The 18928-nt window shown below is 34.9% G+C and overlaps 1 long non-coding RNA gene across 1 annotated transcript; it reads left to right on the top strand.

Annotated features, from left to right (window-relative positions):
• Positions 1 to 3120: 3120 nt before the first annotated feature.
• LOC145681670 (uncharacterized) lies at positions 3121 to 18101 on the top strand. Its single transcript, XR_014130857.1, has 3 exons — positions 3121 to 3238; positions 11573 to 11682; positions 16884 to 18101. It is a non-coding gene; the product is annotated as an uncharacterized LOC145681670 (long non-coding RNA).
• The last annotated feature ends 827 nt before the right edge of the window (positions 18102 to 18928 follow it).

Genomic DNA, 18928 nt, shown 5'->3' with positions numbered 1-18928 from the left:
TTACTTTATTTGTTGTAATTGTTTAAAAATCTATTACCATGAACACTACCGCAAGATATGGACGCAAGGTGAGTTGATAGTAATTTCTCTCATTTTTTCTTTCGTTTTTATTCATATATTTTGATTAATTCATTTGCAAACTTTACGATAAAATGTGGAGAATTTGTATTTTTGGAGGAAAAAATCCGTATGCGTGATTTTCAATAGGTAATATTTATTTATAAATACACCGTAATAGTGGGTCTGTAGCTTAAGTATCTACGACGGTGTTTGAATTTAATCTTATTATAAAACAATAGGCCAATGGAAGAATGAAAATTTACATACAGTATATTGGCCTAAACTATTTGATGAAAATTTATTTGCATGTAAGCATGTTATATATTAATAGTGATGATTATAGTGTTTCCAGATTCACAACCCTAATGCTTTAAAATAATTATTTACTAAATCAATCATTTATATATAATGGATATAGCAAAATTTGGTGGTAATTCTCATTTGAAACTGGATATGATTGTCCTTATCTACCATAAATTAAATTAAATCTTTAAGTTTTACGTCCTACGATTATGCTGGCTAGGCTAAAGGAGACGGTCCTTATCTAACAGTTGGAAAGATGAACATAATACAGCTATGGTGGGGATTAGGTGTAAGATCTAGTAATCATTGAAAAAATTATATTTCAGTAGCGTACACTTAATTTTAACAAAAGGGGTTCAGATACTTAAACTCATATTCTTTCAGTACAAACGTGACTGACCTTTACTTTTCAATAATATATATATCAACGTGGAATTAAAACCCGACCCCCGCCCCCCTTGCGTACGCCTATGACAGATTTACCTGTACTTCGTAATATACGCTCTAATTCGCCTCTACGGGCAGCGAGAAGTAGGACTCGTTTTCGAGTGTTTTGCGACAGATTGCAATGATGCAACTTTCGGTTAACTTTCGGTTCGGGCAACTTCGGGTTCGATGCGGATGCAACTTTTGATGCAACGAAACTAATCCATTTCTAGTTGCCGGTGAAATTATTTCTTCATTGTTGATTTATCAACAAACATAATACAGCAAAATACATTTTTCTCTTTCATTTTCTTTCACAACCCCCATATATTCCTCTCTCTCGTCCCTTGGGATCCCGACCTCTAGAATAAGGAATTCCGTGTTAGAACATGTTGGTATAGAAAGATTGTTTCAATGGCGTTTATGTTGTTCCTGAAAACGTGTCTTTAAAATGGAAATGTATGCTTCTTTCACCAAAGTCCACGTCTATTATAGAATATTATTAATACTTGTGAATATTAAGAAAATTATACCTATAGTTCTGCTAGGAACATAACCAATTTTTATCAGCAGTATACAAGTCCATTTACCTGTTTACTATTGTCACCAGGAGGAACAAATGAGACTGATCTATTCTTCCTTTGAATAGTCTTCAGTTTTATAAACAAACTATTTAAAAAATCAAAGTAAGAATAAAATACAACTCAATCAATGAAGTGATTTCCTCTCGTATTATTATTATTATTATTATTATTATTATTATTATTATTATTATTATTATTATTATTATTATTATTATTATTATTATTATTATTATTATTAATATTATTATTATTTCTTGTTGATGTTTTTTGTGCAACTTAGAATCAATCTCATATAAAACACTTACTAGTCCAGGGATCTCCAAATTACGGCCCACAGGTCAACACCGACCTGCGAGCACCATCAATCCGGGGTGCCACAGTTTATTTTGATTGAATTGTAAAATTTACTAAGTAAATCATACAAAATAATAATCAGATATTTTATTCGATCAATTAAGAAATACATTAACTGATATACATAATGAAATTCAACATTTAAACTGAAATTAAAGATATGAAATTTATTCTAAAACTTACAATAAGTAACATACATAGGTAATTCATATAATTAAATTAAACATTATACTTATGATTAATGAGATTTATGTAATTTTCGGTTGGCAATTGTCCATTTGTGGATGAAATTTACTAGTGGAAATTACCAACAGTGACTTCAAATGCTCATCAGTTAACTTGAATCTGTAAATATTTTTCCTTTTGTATATTTCATTTTGGATTTTTTTTTTTTTCCCACACAGATAAGCAGTTCCGAAAGTTGAAAGAATGCTTCGAGCAAATTTGTGCAACTGATCAACCTGTGTGAGTGGGAAACTCTTAGAAAATTTCACCAATGAGGAATTTAAATATTTTTCTTTAAAAGTATCGCTACACTACAAATCAATCATTTCCAATATATTGAAGTTCTGGGGCAAGGACCTCTATGTCGGCGTTAAAAGGATTTTGAAAAAATCTTAATGTCGTTTGTAGTTGTATCAAAATTTGAAAAACGAGACACAAAATTTATTTTTAAAGCACCGAAAGCTTCTATTGCAAAATCTACCGGAAATGAAGTCTCAGTTTGCTGACTGAATGTTTGGCATGTATTAAAATGCGTAATTCTTTTTGTTTTAAATTGGGATTGAAACAAAACATTTTTTGTCGAAGGGACTTAGTATCAGAGCATAAATCAGGAAGAAAATTGTCTTCTTCTAGTAATTTTAAATTAAAGTCATTCATATGTTTAGTTAAATCTGTATAAATCCTTTCATAACCACTCATTGTTGAGTAACTCATCCAGAGGACGATTCTTCTGTTTCAAGAAAATTTCTATTATTGTTCAACGTTCAAAAAGTCGCGTTAGAACTTTCCCTCAGCTAAGCCGACGTACTGCAGTATAATATGGTAGATGACAAACGATCCTTATAAAACCAGGCGAAATTTCCATTGCATTTGCATAACACTTCATAGTATACGCACATTGTACTTTTTCTTAAGGTACACCAGCACCGTCTGCACCATATACACAAATTTACAAACTTACGACTACTTTCGTAAAGTTTAGTTAACCGAAAGACCCGTTTGTTCAAATGTGTAATAATTGTCATAAATCTGTAATAAATGCGTAATAATGTGTAATTTAAAAGTTCTCAATTATAATTCGGTCACCCTGTGTTATTCGGAGTTTTTAAACAAATAAATAAATTACTTTAAACTGCATGCCAATTATTATTTATTTCATTTTATTTCCAGACTGTTTCCCTGATGTCACAGTGTGACCCTACATATTTAAGGAATGTTATTCCTTCAACTGGCGAAAGAATCTGTCTTGATCCGAGTGGGTCACGTGTGCTGTGTAGGCAGGTTTGGTAAGCTCCTTATCAAGTAGAATAAAATAAGTGTGTTTCTTCTATTGATCTTTATTTACAGGTTATCAGTGAGGGATGTCACTAGAGAAAAATATTAAAGGCATCACGTTCACATTAGTATGTCGAAAACATGAATACAAAATTTCAGTTAGCATAATTGTCCATAGTAGAATTTATTTTTAGTGCCTCTTTTCAGCATTGAGTCTATATGAGACATATACTGACAATTTGATGGGATTCGAATCAGTGTAGAGCTTTGTGACTACGTTTAGTGTACGCACTTTCGGTCCGAGAAATTCCATCATAGACTGACTGTCCGTGAAACTACGGAGGCGTTAAATATTTCAATTGACTCCAAATTTTACCAAATCATACATGAAGATCTAGGCGTGTATTAGCGAAATTCTTCTCGAGGATACTCACATAGTTCCAGAAGAACGCTCATGGCACCATCAGCAGCGGATTGAAGAAAACAGCTGCCAATGATCCGAAAATTCTGGGCAGTATCGTCATACAAAATGAATGATGGGTTTACGGGTACAAAAACAGAGCTAATGTCATCCCATTGAAATCATCCTAAAAGGCTAGACAAGCTTAATCCTGCTGAAAATACTACTGTGTTGTATTTTATTGGCATATTCGGGATCGCACATCGTAAATTTGTTCTATGTGGCCAAACTGTCAATAAGGAGATTTACGCAGCTGTGTTATGACGATTAAGCGATTCCGTTCGACGTAAACGTCCGGATAAATGGGTATTTGGATAGCAGCATTTGCACTATGACAGCGGTCTGTGTCACACTTAAGGGATGGTGTTTAGCTTCTTGCAGAAAGACAACATCACCGTCGAACACCATTGCTCCTAATCATATGATCTAACTCCATGTAACTTTTTCCTGTTCCCTACTGTTGATGATTGTGTTCGAAAAATCCATGGGTTCGATCCCCGTTGATGTCAATTCAAGGAATTATCGTTAATTATATATATAGGCACATTATTGATGTGGTCTCAAGCTCTCTTGAGCGCTTTTGTAACTTTTTTTTTTAATTAATTTTTTCTGTACAATAAACTCAGCCGACATCCGCTACTTTTGTCTTTTACAGCAATTCCTTATTATCTCCTGTCATTACACCCCTTTGCCAGTATTTTGCTTCCCCATGTGTCAGCTTGTGAAAATACAATGGATTGCTGATAGAGTAAAATTAAAACTTCCTAGTTGTTTTTAATGAGGACGAAAAAAGTTCACAGACTCTTCCGTAATTTTGGTCACCGTCAAGAGTTTCATTCCGCCTTTTAGCTACATCAAGATTCCACGATGTGGTTCGATGGCATCAAAGAAGGTTTCAAGAAGACGTACGTGTCTGAGGTTCACAACCTTCATGGACACCCGAGATGACGGCTATCTTCGTCATAATTGTAGATGTTACACTAAGTACCAATTTCCATATTTGCAATTGGAAGAGATCGAAGGTGGGGCCCGAAAAACGAACCGAGAACAAAACTAGCAACCAGAGAAAGGGGTTGGAGAACCAGATTTCGATGGATCCACATTAGCTGATCGACCAGCGGGATAATAGATCTTCACTTGCAAAGCAAGATGATGTGCTAAACCGAGACTTAGGAACACTTTAAAAGCTCATACCCAAAGTAATTCACAGCTCTATACCTTAGCTTTAGTCTGCAGTGCCTTTCAAAAAATAATGTGTTCATGTTTTATTTAAAATTCTATAACATCAAATGAGATCCCCTAGTAGATTATGTGTTACTTTTGGCATACGGCTGTCAAGCCTGTTAAATCTTTAAGTAAATCCTGTTTATGTTTTATGTTAAATGTTTTATGAGCCTATACTCACTATAACTCTATAACATACCATTTAGGTTACGTTTCATTACCCTGAATCGCATTCGAAAGGAAACTATTTGACACTATTGAGAGCATTTAGGGTAATACAAAGGAACTCCGGCGCATTTCATAGTTTTAATAGACCATTTGCTGAAAGAACATACAATTAATATGCAATTAGACACCTTGGTTCCAAAACTAGCTATATTGAAGAGATCATTGCAAAAAATGGTGATCATTATATCCAAAGTATTGTCTTTTGCATAGCCGGAGCTAGGAATTGTCTGCTGGAAGGGCAGTGGGGCGCAGATTTTTTGGTCGGTCTCGGAGGTCTTGGTAGGTGGCCATCTTATAGGTGGCATTTTTATTTTTTCCCAAAAAGGTGGGAGGCAATTTCCCCCATGCCCCCATAACTCCGCCCATGGTCTTTTGCTACATCAAGGCTCATGTCTTTCGGTACAATCATCGACCTATTCATAAACAAAATCAAATTCTAGTAATGAAGAGCATCTGAATGTAGAAACAGTGGATGCGTTATAAGTGTACTGGAGTATTTGCTTGTCACCTTTATTTATATGCAGCAGGGCAAATAGTTTCAAATATTGAACATAAAAATTACTTTTATACACGGAAAACATAAATGATGTTCCCGCTAACTTGTTTTATTCGTGTACGAAATTATTTCATGGGATGCAAATCACTCTGGCAACATTTTCTTCTTCCAGTGAAGTCATTTTTCCAAAAGAAATTCAGGAGGGCTGCAGGTGCGGTGTTCCTGGCATATGCTATCCCTGGAATAAGCAATCACCCATACACATTTTTTCGTCTGACTGTAATCTGGTAATTTTAGTAATGTTTTCATTATATTATTTTATAGTTTCCTTCCCTCGGTGTTTTACACTCCAATAACTTCATCAAATACATTTTGTAAAACAAAAGCGAAAAGATCTATTGCAATTCACAAATGACATTATCTAATCGAATTCTCTGCTCAGATTTCAATTGCACTAAAGGGTCATTCAGCTACTGTAGTCTCAAACAGTTGTTAAGAAAATTATAGCTCTTGCTATAGTTCTATAGAGATTTTGTTCACATGACTCATACAGGCAGATCTATCTGTATAGAGTACAAAGTAGCCAGGGAACGAATACGTACATTGATGGAAGGAACAATTATTTTATTTTTGCACGATTATTTTTTCTATTTCTTCCGTAATGTGTGCTGGGGCAATTATAACTCTGGGTGGCGTAACTAGAAGAAACTTTTCCCCAACAAACAGAGGTTTTAAATTATAAAATTAACTTATGAAACTAAAGTTATATTTGTTTACAATTAATTACTGTACTTGAATTATTCAGAGTTTATTTCTGCCACCTCCAAGTTCGTCCCCCATTCCGAAGAACATATCTTGTGTCCACAGAGTATAAGTGGCTCATTTAACATCTGTGTGCAGTCAGGAGGAATAGCATAGTTGATTAACAAAATAAATAAATAAATAAATAAATAAATAAATAAATAAATAAATAAATAAACGAAAACGAGCCCCCAAAGTATATTTCTCTAAGCAATGTACTCAGATTGGTCTAGATGCATAGGGTTTAAACAAAGCTTCAAAACACTAAAAAAAAAAAAAAAAAAAAAAAAAGTTCTAATAACCTTTATGGGAAAATAAAAAGGAAAATGCCCAAGGATTAACCTATAGTAAATCTTTATTCATACTAACTGTAAGAGGAAAAAAATGTCTCGGATCATTTTATCCAGCCCTTTGTAGGAAAGAACCATTTATCGCGCATATCCCCCCCAAATTGGCAGAAGAATACTAAAAAATCGCTGTTTTAACGAAAACATCAGATTAGTCTAATCCTCCCCCACCTATGATTCTTTTGCTCTTATATAGTAACCACAGCCAACGGTCACCAGCCAGACGCTTGGTTTAAAATATTTTAAATTAACGGAAAAAAATTATAAAAAAAAGCAAGATTAGCGTTCGTAACTGGCTCTCCCCTAAGTGAGCTGTTTAAAAAAAAACTGTTTCGTAAAGAAGGAAAATTGCTGTTAGTTAACAATTAAGCTAAACAAAATTATATTAAAGATAAGAATTAATATACTGTAGATTATATATACTGTAATAATTAATTTACCCGGCCGGGATTTCTGTCTAAATCTATATTAATTAAGAATACATAAGATATACAAGAATAATAAACAAAATAGCAATTACAAATATTAATAGCAGCTCCCTAAGAGGGGAATGTATTTCTGATTATAATAGTTGAAAGCGAAAGCGGAAAATACAGTATTTAAGAACAGATAAGACTTTGATGTATTGGGCGATTTAGTGCGTTCTGTCTTCCTGTCAGAGAGTTTCAGAGAGTTCGCACAATATTAACTACTAAATGTAATTATTTGCTGTTTGTTTGTTTTCATTAGATTCTTAGCCTGAAATTATGAATATACGAAATAATAATTTGTTCAGATATTAATAAATTTTAAGCACTTGAATTTATGAAAGCTTGCTCCAACATTAGCAACAAGTGTATTTTCTCGTCAAAAGATATTCTCCATTAGCAAGATATCTCTGTTGCATACTCATCGACTAAATCATATTGATGTTTTATACTTATTGATGAGATATGCAGTCATAAGTACAATAAAGCAAAGCACAATTCTCAGTTAGTAATCAGTTTCTTCGAAAATAAGATGATGGTACGTTGATTAATAGACAATATAATTGAAATATCTAATATCTTAAGAAGTGTTTTGTCTTTACAGGCAGATTTTCATTCGTCAGATCTACCAATCAAAGGTCTTCCTTTGAATCCAAAAATACTCCTTAAGGAATCAAAACGATGGAAGAAGGAGTTACACGTGTTTAGAAGGAGTAATGATCTAAACTTACCTTAGATATATTCTTCGCAGAATGGAATTAAAGAAAAGAACTGATATTCTTTTTGCCATGAGTACAACACCCACAGAGATAACTTGTGATGCAGAGGGAAAATGTGTACATATAGTCCTTAATTACATCTCCAAGAAATGCTTGGATTGGATGATTAAGAGAATAATATACCGTCTAACTTCATATTCTAGGAAGAAATTAGTAAAATATACTGAAAAATACAGTTCGATAAAGCAGATAGCTTCGACATGATCATGAGTAACACATCTATGAAACAGATACGATAACTCCTTGCTTTGAATGCACTGATCTTATGTACTTCTAATATGCTTTAAAAGAAAGTTAATTTTAGGACGGGTTCCATAATTTTTGTGATCCATTTATCAGAAGATTGTAACGGAACTAAAATTTGAGAAGAAACATTCAATATAAAACCATTGCATTTGCAAAAACAGTTGCTCTTCTAATTTCAAAGGGACTTACCAGGTTTTAAATATAAAAGAAACTAAAACTGTGTAAATTGATAATATCTATCACACACCAAGACTCAATAAATGTCAATGCAAAGTGAAGAACAAGTCAATACAAATAAACGACCAGGAGAATCTAGAAAAGATGAAGTTGAAAGAATATACGATTGTATGCAACCTTCATCAACACAATATTTTTCTCCTTTTTTCCATGGACATAACGTTGTTGAAGATGGAAAAATATATACTCAATAAATTATAAACTACATGGGCAGAAAGTCCCGATATGAGATGGAATACTTCGAAAACTTCATAATACACTTACACCAAGACAACATTTTGTACAAAATATTTTATGACTAGTTGCATGTGAGAAGTATACACGAAAACTCAAAAACTATTGAGGTTTAAATTGTGAATAAATAAAGAAATTCAAATTGTAACTGGCAGTGTTCATCCAAAGAAGAATCTAGAGTACAAAGTTGCTTCTCAACGCTTAGTAAATGATTGTCGAAACATCGAACAACCTCCCGTGATTATTTTAGGAAAGATTCTGTAATGTTTCAGCGCTTATGATTGACTGTTCAACACTCTTTAACCTCTTCAAGACTTTGGTATTAACTCTTTATAGTGCATTTGAGATTATCATGCTCAATATTACATGCAATTAGCAGAAGATTCTAACGTTACATGTTCAAAGAACTGAAATATCCAATACCTGCAATGAAGTATCGCTGTTACTGATGGATGTTACAGTTGTGGATTTTGCAACCAGCTTCTACGTTACAACTGCTGTCGACGCCTGCTTTAAATGCTATGGATGTTAGTAAGTATAATGATAGAACTAAACATTAAGTTACTGTAGCATCTTTCTGTTTATTTTCAGAACAAGAAACAAGTTTGTTGAAGAGTCAAAAATTATATACATATAATCGTTTCAATTGTGCTTAAGGAAACTCGCTGAGAAAGTTCAAATTTATCGCAGTTCCAAACTCTCACAAATTCCTTCGAAATGACTTTCCCAAAGTCAAGAGTTAGTTGAATCTCTTTCACTTACCCGAAAGATGTGAATTCATCTTATTTGGTGGTAATTGTTAGGCAATCAAAAGAAATAATTCAGAAGACACGAGTTAAAAGCTGTTAGTCAATTTTACACACACCTTGCTTTCACCAGTAAAAGCTTCCTTAGAACTGTCCAGTAGCACAGTCCAACGCCCTAATCTCTCTGATGTATCGATTTCTGTATAATCATTGCTGAACTTGGGCAATACTTAGATGAGATGAATGGGAAAGCAGATGGTGATGGCAGTGTTGCTTTTACTTAGCGTTCACCCTTCCTTTGCCGGTGGCAATGGTCCTGGTGCAGTTCCGTACAATGGATGTCGTAGCCATACAATGTCGTATTTCATTTGTATAAATTGAGGATAGAACATGTTGTGAATAAGCAGCATTAATTTTGACTTCTGTTTCGATCTTTCCTCTATAGCAGGAGAAAGCAAAAGTCATAAAACCTTTCGAGAAACTTTGAATTGATGTACCAAGTTACATAGACCTTTTTGACGAACAGCTCTGTAGGTGATGGCCGACCTTTTCCATGAGCCCTTGACCTTTAGGTAAATTTAAGCTTCCTGCATTGTCACAACAAACTTCCAGTGGTACTAAATAGGTGGCGCTCGTACATCCTTCTGCCCTTGCTCTTTTGCTCCATAATGCTAACGCATGCAGCTGCCCTTGCGGACAGTTTACAGCCTCAATTTGTGATGGATTGCACGTAGGCCACATGTAACCGTTTGACCGTAACATGCTGAGGTAGTGGATTCTCATAGGCAGCCATATCTCAGATCTTCTTTAGCACAAATCTTGTAAGTTCCATTGATGTCCCCTTTGGATGCAATTCCTTTGGTAATAAGAGTTGTAGAGAAGAATGCTGTGCATAACGTTTAATTAAATCACTAACAGTGGCCTGTCTCATGACAAAGCCATTATTTTGACACTGTTCTTCTATGAAAGATATGTTAAAGTTTCCATGGGTCAGAGCCATGACGTATCTTCTTATCGGCATTTTGCCTACTACAAGACCTTCACTCTGCTACATAAGTGAGAGATTGATTCACGTTGCGTACAGTTTTCTTGCTCTGTAAAACCCAATTTGACAGGTGTCACTGTATTCAAGTTGTTTGGATGGAAAAAGGAACCGTTTCTGTACTGGAGTGGAAGGAGGAGTGAACTCAATGCTTTGAACTAACTACACGCGTTGTTTCTTGGAGACGGTCTTTTAATTATTTATAGTTTACTTCTGTTGTTATTTTTATTAGTTATGCATTTATTGAATTCTATGATCCATGATTTTGACTGACAAGATAAAAAGAGCAAGTGAAACTTGTCTTTTGTGGAATCGAGCGAGACTCGTAAAAAATTCCGTTAAAATCAGGTTTCGGCTTAATGGAAGTAGAATTTTCCTTAAAAATATATGCTTATAACGGACAAACTGGGAAAATATATTGCTGTACGTACGTTGTTCAATTACAGTACTTCTTTCTTCTACAAATTAATACGCAAAATCTTCAAATAAGCCTAATATATGCTATGCACACGTTACCTATATTTTTTTCCAATAGTTAAGTAGGGATTTTTGTATATATTGCTGCTTGGCTGCTCCATTTTCCGCACACACTTTAGCCTCAGATACTACACTTTAGTAAATCAGCAAGGGAAATTGCCGTAAGGAAAATTGTTCAGAAAGATTTAACAAAGGAACGAAGAATTTATTGCAGATAGTAGGCCCTATAATGTATATGTTTGCCCCTCACAGGATATCTAAAAATTTTCTAAACGCTGCAGTCCGGAACCCAGAATTTTCCGTTAAAGGTTTATTTTACCTTCCGTTGTCCACATAACACAGTTTTCACTTAATGAAGGGATTTTTAGGCCTTTTTTAGTCCAAAATTCATGAGACTGTGAAATATTTCCGTTTAAGACAGTTTTCCGTCCAATAAAGGGTCCGTTGAAGCCAGGTTTTACTGTAGTAAACAAGGTAAGAAATCTCTTACAGAGAACGTATAACTTCTTAAATATCATTGAATAAAGTGAACAAAACTTTAATATTCTTCATTCTTTTCAGGTTTTAGATGTCTTCAGAGAAGAAACTATGGTTGAATCACCTTAATCTTGCGAACTATCTTGAAATTCAACATAAAGAAGAGCAAGATGTATCTCTTCCCTCTCAAGAAAGTAAGCTTTTTCTTTATCTTTGTTTAATTATAGACATTCCTTCTACTTCCATTAACAGTAAAATCTTGGTTTCGATTACAAGGAGTGTAATGTTTATGTATATTTTTAAAATGTTGCTCATATTCTCGAGGATCGCAGCGCTTTATGTTTCTTTCTATTAACGGTTTACTAATTTGATATGTTCCCACCGAACCACAGTACCTTCTTGCAATGTCTTTCATGAACTATGGTATCGAGCTCGATTCCTGACGAATGCATAGCATTCTTTTGTTGTCTCACCATCGTGAGACAATCGGGACCATTGGATTAAAAGGAAACGAACTCCAGTCTATACAGAACGAGACAACAACGAAGTAATTTGAAGGGCTCACCACACACCAACCAACTGAAATCCGTCTAATCGGCCATAATACTTCCTGAGTTGAAATAATAGAAAGAAAAAATAGTAGTGGTTATTATTCATTTAGCTATGCTATTAATTGGTTTAGTTTAGATTTAGCGTCCCTCTCAGCATCGAAGCTATATGAGACATGAATCTAGAGTGTGTGATCCGAACCACATGATCTCCAACCGGGAATCGAACCTGGGACTTTATTAAAATCACTGATTCTACATAGTATAGGGGTTTGGAAAGAATTTAACCACTTTCCAAGAAAAATAGAAAACATTTAAAAAAAAGAATAAATGAAATACAATATATTTTCGGTTGTACGATCGGAATGTCTGCTCTTATGTTTGCAAGGAAACCACTCTCTATAATGCAGCCAATGGATGAGCCGAAATCACGCGTACGACGTCACAAACTCAGTAGATGTTCACGAAACAAACTGAGGTGCCCAGTCAGTCAAGATGAAGTGTATTGTTCAACAGGGTCGGAGACCACACACTTGTGAGTGCTTACTCTTTACGAGCTTAAACTGACGTGAGACATTCTACTATCTAGTCGCGAAAAACATCAACAGTGCATTTTCTTGCCTGTGACAAGGGATTGATAAATGAGAACTACAGCAATCAACAAAAGGGATATCTGGTGAGTTCCTCAGCAATATTGTGGAAGCAAACCCTGGAAAAAGTATTCGTATCATTGCAGACGAGTTGGACGTAGACTCTTACCAGTGACTTTCGGTGGCTTCCTGTAATCGGTAAGGTGAAAAAGTTGGAGTGGGTGTCACATGAGTCGACACTGGGCGACAAGGATCCTCATCTGGTAGTGTGCAGTTCTCTGAGTGTACTTAATAACCGGGAAGGTTTGCTACATCAGAGTGTCAATTGGATGAAAAATGGCCCTGCTGCGACAACCACAGACGGTCAGAACTGGTTGGATCGTGATCAACGTCCAAACTCACCTCTCAGTCCGCATCATGTTTTTCTCCATCAATTTGAAACCGTCATTGCTAAACATTATAGTGGAGAACTCCATCAAATCACCGAAAAATTGTCCACAACCATCCAGCAAAAAGTGACAAACATCATATCTTTTTATTTCACGTAAATGAACTTCCATGTTACGCTCGAAGGATGGTACAGACTCTCTATAAGTTGAAGTATGAAATTCTTCCTCGCCAATCATATTTTACTGCTCTACTGTATTCGACTATCGTCTCTTCTGGCATCTTGATCACCTCTTGGCAGGGAATCCATGACAATCGGCGGTGCAATGAGCATATGTATGTATACATATGTGCAATCGGGCGGCACATATGTATATATGCATATGTGTGTGTTGAGTCATGACGTTTGTAAGCAGTGAAGTACTCACGTTTTTTTTTCACCATCTTTAAAACAGATATATCGCCGTCGTTTCCATGTTTGGGTGAGTAGTAAATATGATTTATAACAAAACTAATGCAAAGAACTAATCTCGTTTGGAATTTTTGGATTGATCATAAACTATGTTCTCATACTTTAAATTGGATTAGCTATAGGGAAACAAAAGGAACATTATGGGTTTTATAGTTTTAGTTCTTATAAAATTTTGCTTTATATTTTTAGTTCTAGTTTTCTTCCACATAATTGTGAGAATAGCATCTCGGTTGTATAAAATTCTCTTCTGGCTTAAAGTATTGTACTTTAATCTCGGTCCATGTGTGTTCAAATTAATGACATTATTTCCTCAGATCCTTCTATTTTCTTCCACTTCCTAACTTTCCTCCCAAATTTATTCACTTGCATCTATCAACTAAAAATTTTTATTCTATTTTCTTTCTGCAGCACAACTCGTCCCATGGAAAATATCTTGGGTAGTATATTAAACGGAATCTCCTTCTTTTGTATTTAGTCATATGATTGGTGTGAACCAGTCCATAATACACGGTCATTTGGAAGCCTCTGTCAGTGTGTCTTTTGTTAGTGTTTCGTAGCTTTTGCAACCGGTATCTTTAATTATCTGGTGTATGTACTATAATCTAGGTCTTACCCTAGGATTCTCTCCCTCTCTAAATCCTTCTAGCAACCTCTTAACTAGTCATCATGACGTAAGATGTCTTCACACCAGATATCCGTCTTTTCTCGTATCTAATCCTTTTCAATATTTTCTGATTTGTTACTTTGTCCACTCTTGGATTTTTCAAAACAAGTCTGTAGCACCAGTGGTCGAAGTGAGACGGTATGCGGTGGTATGCCATACCGCCTCTGGTTTTTCAGTAATGAGGACATACCGTCTCTGGTTTTTCAGTGATCAAGACAATATTTAAATAACAGGTATGTTGAGCCAAAATCATAATAAAACATACCGCCTCTGCTTTTTTCCCACTTCGAACAGTGTGTAGCACCACATTTTAAAGGCTGTTATGCGTTTCTTATCTATTTGGCCGAGCATCCAGGTCTCGCTACCATTTAAAAATAAAGGTAGTTAGCTAGCTCTTGTGAATTCTCGTATCAATATTACAGAAAATAAAAATATTATGTTTACTGTTAAAGGTGGATTTAGCTTGATTTATTTTACTAACAACTTTTACCTTTTACATCTGGTGTTATGTTACAACCAAGGCACGTGAAAGCTGACACATTCTCCAACTTCTCAACAAACATCTTAACTTTGTTTTGCTCTTGCTTGCTACCATTATCTTTGTCTTAGCTGTCTTAGAGCAATTGATCTTCATATTATAATTTTTGAGTATTTCAACCAATCATATTAAGCATGACTTCCTACTCTTGTTTATGTTCTGTTAACACAGCCATGTCACTGGCACTTCCAAAGAAATCCACTTTCTTACTGTATTCTCACTCCTTTATTTTATTTAATTAATTTTTTTTTACTTATTTTCTCTCGTAATTTGTCTATTCTATTGAATATATCCATTAAATAGAATAGGTGATAAAGAACCTTGCTTACACCTTACCGGGAACCTCGCAGGATGCCTTACACCTTACTTGATAGCATCTTCCACAATATATTCGCCACATCTTATCATAGTGGTTTCATCTCTGTACAACCGTTGTATTACCCGCCTATTTCTATAATTTACGCTCAACCTTTTCAGTATTCTAAACATTATTTTCCAATCAACTCTACCAAGTGACTTTTCCACATCGACACAGGCAATATACGTATATTTATCTTTCGTATCCTGTTCTTCAAGATTAAATGCAAACCCAATACTTCTTCGCGTTTCCCCTTCCTCTTCTGAATTCAAACTGATCATCTGAATGATAGATTACAGCTTTCTTTCAGTTGTCCATAGAACTTTGGCCGTTAGTATTTTCGTCACGTTACTGAACTTATAGTTCTATATCGTTCACATTTGACGCCAGACGCTGTTTTGCGTAATGATACAGTAAGACACTTTTTAAAGTCTTCCAGAAGTTGTTCTATGGCATAGATCCTTTTGCACCTGGCGAAACAGATCATTATGTATTTGACAACCTGTGTCCTTGATAAGTTTTGTTGGAACGATATCAATACCTCCTTTTTTTCTGTTTGTTTATGGTCTTGACAAATTCAGCGCGCAGTATACAATCTTCTTTCTCATCCTGAGCAATCTTATCTTCCTCTTTCAGTTCATTCCATCGTAGAACTTTTCGATGTACTATTTCCACTGAATAAACGTATAATACAGAGTACATTCTGTGAGCCACTTCAGTTAAACATAAGTATTCTTTGAATAATACAAACATTCAGTACTGAATTTAGATATAAAAGAGAATATAATAAAATATTCTATTGCCGTTAAACCTTACAAGCAATAGACAATGTCTAATTAGTATATAAACATAAATAAGATTATTCATCAGTAATAATAATCAACCATAATATACAAAATTCAGTGGTGGTTGATGTAGTAACAAAATTTAGTAAACTTCGTAATATTACAGAGATGACGAACCTTACCCCGAGCTGACACTCACTCTTTTTCTTTTCTTTTTTTTCTTAAAATATATAGTTTAGCATATAAGTCCATATGTTAACTAATGCTACTGAATACTTTGTACTAGGTAGGCCTACATACTTAAGTGTTCTGTGGTAAAAGGCTAAGATGTCATGGGTTCAGTTTTATAAAATGTTAATATTGATTTTATTATCATAATCATAATTTCTCACCATCATCTTTGTTCCTAAGGTTATAGATGTGAAACGTAAAATTCAAACAAATAAAATTAGTTAATATTAAAAAAATAATTTAACCGAAAGAGGTATTGAGAGTACGAAAGAGGTTGAGAAGTGCCAAAACAAAGGGAATAATCTACAGATATAGTTTTTAGGGCATTATTGTTTAATAACTTTACCTGGCCTGCAGAAAACTACTCTTTGTACTTATAATGTCTGAATTCCTCAAAATTTCAGTCTATGTTAGTAAATAGATTATAATCATAGTGAATAGAGTGGATTGTCCATACGTTGAACTACAAATCCTTTAAAACATTCAGTGATTTACTATCCTGGTTTGAAAAAGATTTGTTCGTGAAAAAATAAATTTATCTTTTTCTCTTGGTTTTCTTTCAACGCTTTCAATTATAATCTGCATTAGTTCTTTGGCCCTTCTGATGGTAGTTTGTAGTTGGTGACCTTACTTTGCAGTTAATAAAATAATATATAACACATAAATAAGGAAGCAATTGTTAATTTTTACATGTATACTATATATTATGTATGGTTTGATGTAAGAATAGATTCCTATTGTTTCTATTTGTTTCTCATTATAAATGTGTTTAATAGTTCTCAATATTTGGCGAGTTAAATCTATTTCTTTTCAAATTTTCAGATCACTAGGGGTATGCAGAACTGATTTTAGGTTACGTAGCTTTGATTAAATGGGGTGGTCGGATTAATGGGTGGGTGGAGATAGTGTACCATCAATCTTCAGAGACTTCAAAGGGTCAAAGGTGAAGATTGATGGTGGCTGGATTAACAGACAGGGGAACAGGCAGTGGAAGGAGGGCGTTTGGGCCGCTGGACAGACGGTCGGATGTAGTTACGTATTTTTTTTTCAAAATCGGCACTTTACATATTGATCTTTTTTTTTCTTGGGTGGCATTAGATTGGGTGCGTGGGATGTCTTACAGAGGCAATGCCAATTAAACCTAAGAGACATCCCAATTAAGAGGCAGACGGGTATTACTCTGACACACACACATCTACACATAAACATATACACTTACGACCCCACTTCCATGCACGCATACACACGTACATATGTATAAATATATTAAACTACACGCCCCCCCATCTACATCACTAACACCCTCACAAATACCTACCCATCCACACACTCACACACACACACATATATACATACATACATATATATAGATAGATAGATAGATAGATAGATAGATATAGATATAGATAGATAGATAGATAAATAGATATGACACACACACATTTTGACGCGGGAGATCCGGGTCTGATTCTCGGCGGGAGCTCAAGTTATTTAGATTTAATGCTAAACTGTAGTCCATGTGTCATATAGTCTTGCAAACGAAAGAATGCTAAACTCAAAAATCTAACACACATAGACACATTTGACACTGCAACACCCATATCCATTACGTCATTTCTAGAAGATACTTGTTAACTGAATCCTGGGAATATCCAAGTAATCCTAACTTTTTCGATGACTGTGCCTTACAGTTTCTTGCCAACAATCATCAAACATTAATATCATTCCAAGCGCATCTATAAATAGTTATGAATTTATTTTTTAAAAGTAAGTCTGCTTCTTACAGTTTTTCTCTCCATTCCTAAAACCGTACATAGTATAGGAAAATTAGTTCGAAGTGCGGAAAAATAGTATAACAAGCTGAAAATTGGTGGATGTGTTCTTTGGATACCCCTGATTAACATACTCAAAATCCCAAAAAATCCCACCTGGGCAACATGCCGCCATCTTGGAAAATGGCCGCCATTGAAAATTTTTTTACTTAGGTTCCTTTTGAAGGCCATAACATCGGACACAAGAGAGATATTGATGTGCGGTTTGCGCGAGGTTATCGCAGACACTCCAGACTATTCACTGAAAATAACATTTAAACCTTTAATTGGAAATCTATGTAAACAAAGTATATAAAAATTACAACTGCGAAAATTTTTCGATACATATTTTCAATACAACTCGATTTTCGCTCTTTTCCGTCCGTTTTATCAAAAAACGTAATGAAGCAAATGTTGTAGAGCACACAAAAATACACAAGAATATATCCTAGTTTTCTCCAAAAACTCAAGTCTGAATGGTTTAATAGAACGCGCAGTAAACGCAGTGTCACTTGCTTAGCCTTAGTTGCTGCACAAGAATGTAACAAAACAACTTCCAGATGGGCAATACTTCCAAATATTTTACTTCGAGCATTTTCTTTTGAAGGAACCTACGGATTTAGAGCATCCACGTCGCTTGCTTGCGGTTGATATCAGGTTCGGCATTTCGTTATCGGTCAGGTCTTCATGTTCTTTATAGATCATTGAATCTGCAGTATCCTCTTGATTTGTACATCCCTCAATTGCACAGTTGCTGCAAATTGGTGAGCATCGAAGTCTATCTTTTCGACAACCACAATATTTTTCACACCCTACGTGGCAATTGCAGCTTACAAGGTTTATCAGCATATCTGGAGCTGGAGGTTGAGTGTTAGGTACAGGTATTAACTCACCATTACTGTTTTTCTTCCAGCCCCATTCGACTGGAGGAAGGGACACACCACGCCACTCCTGAACCTGATGATACACTCTTAAGCAATGTTGCTTCGCTGCTGCTGATGTTGGAGGAAGGGTTGCTAAATCGAATGTTGCACCTATTTTCTGTTTAGCAACAGT

Source organism: Thermobia domestica, chromosome 3 (genome assembly GCF_964235325.1).
Source record: "Thermobia domestica chromosome 3, izTheDome1.hap1.1, whole genome shotgun sequence".
In the NCBI taxonomy this organism is placed as follows: Eukaryota; Metazoa; Arthropoda; class Insecta; order Zygentoma; family Lepismatidae; genus Thermobia; species Thermobia domestica.
The sequence above is the reverse complement of the archived record's forward strand: the minus strand, read 5'-3'. Positions and strand labels throughout refer to the sequence as shown.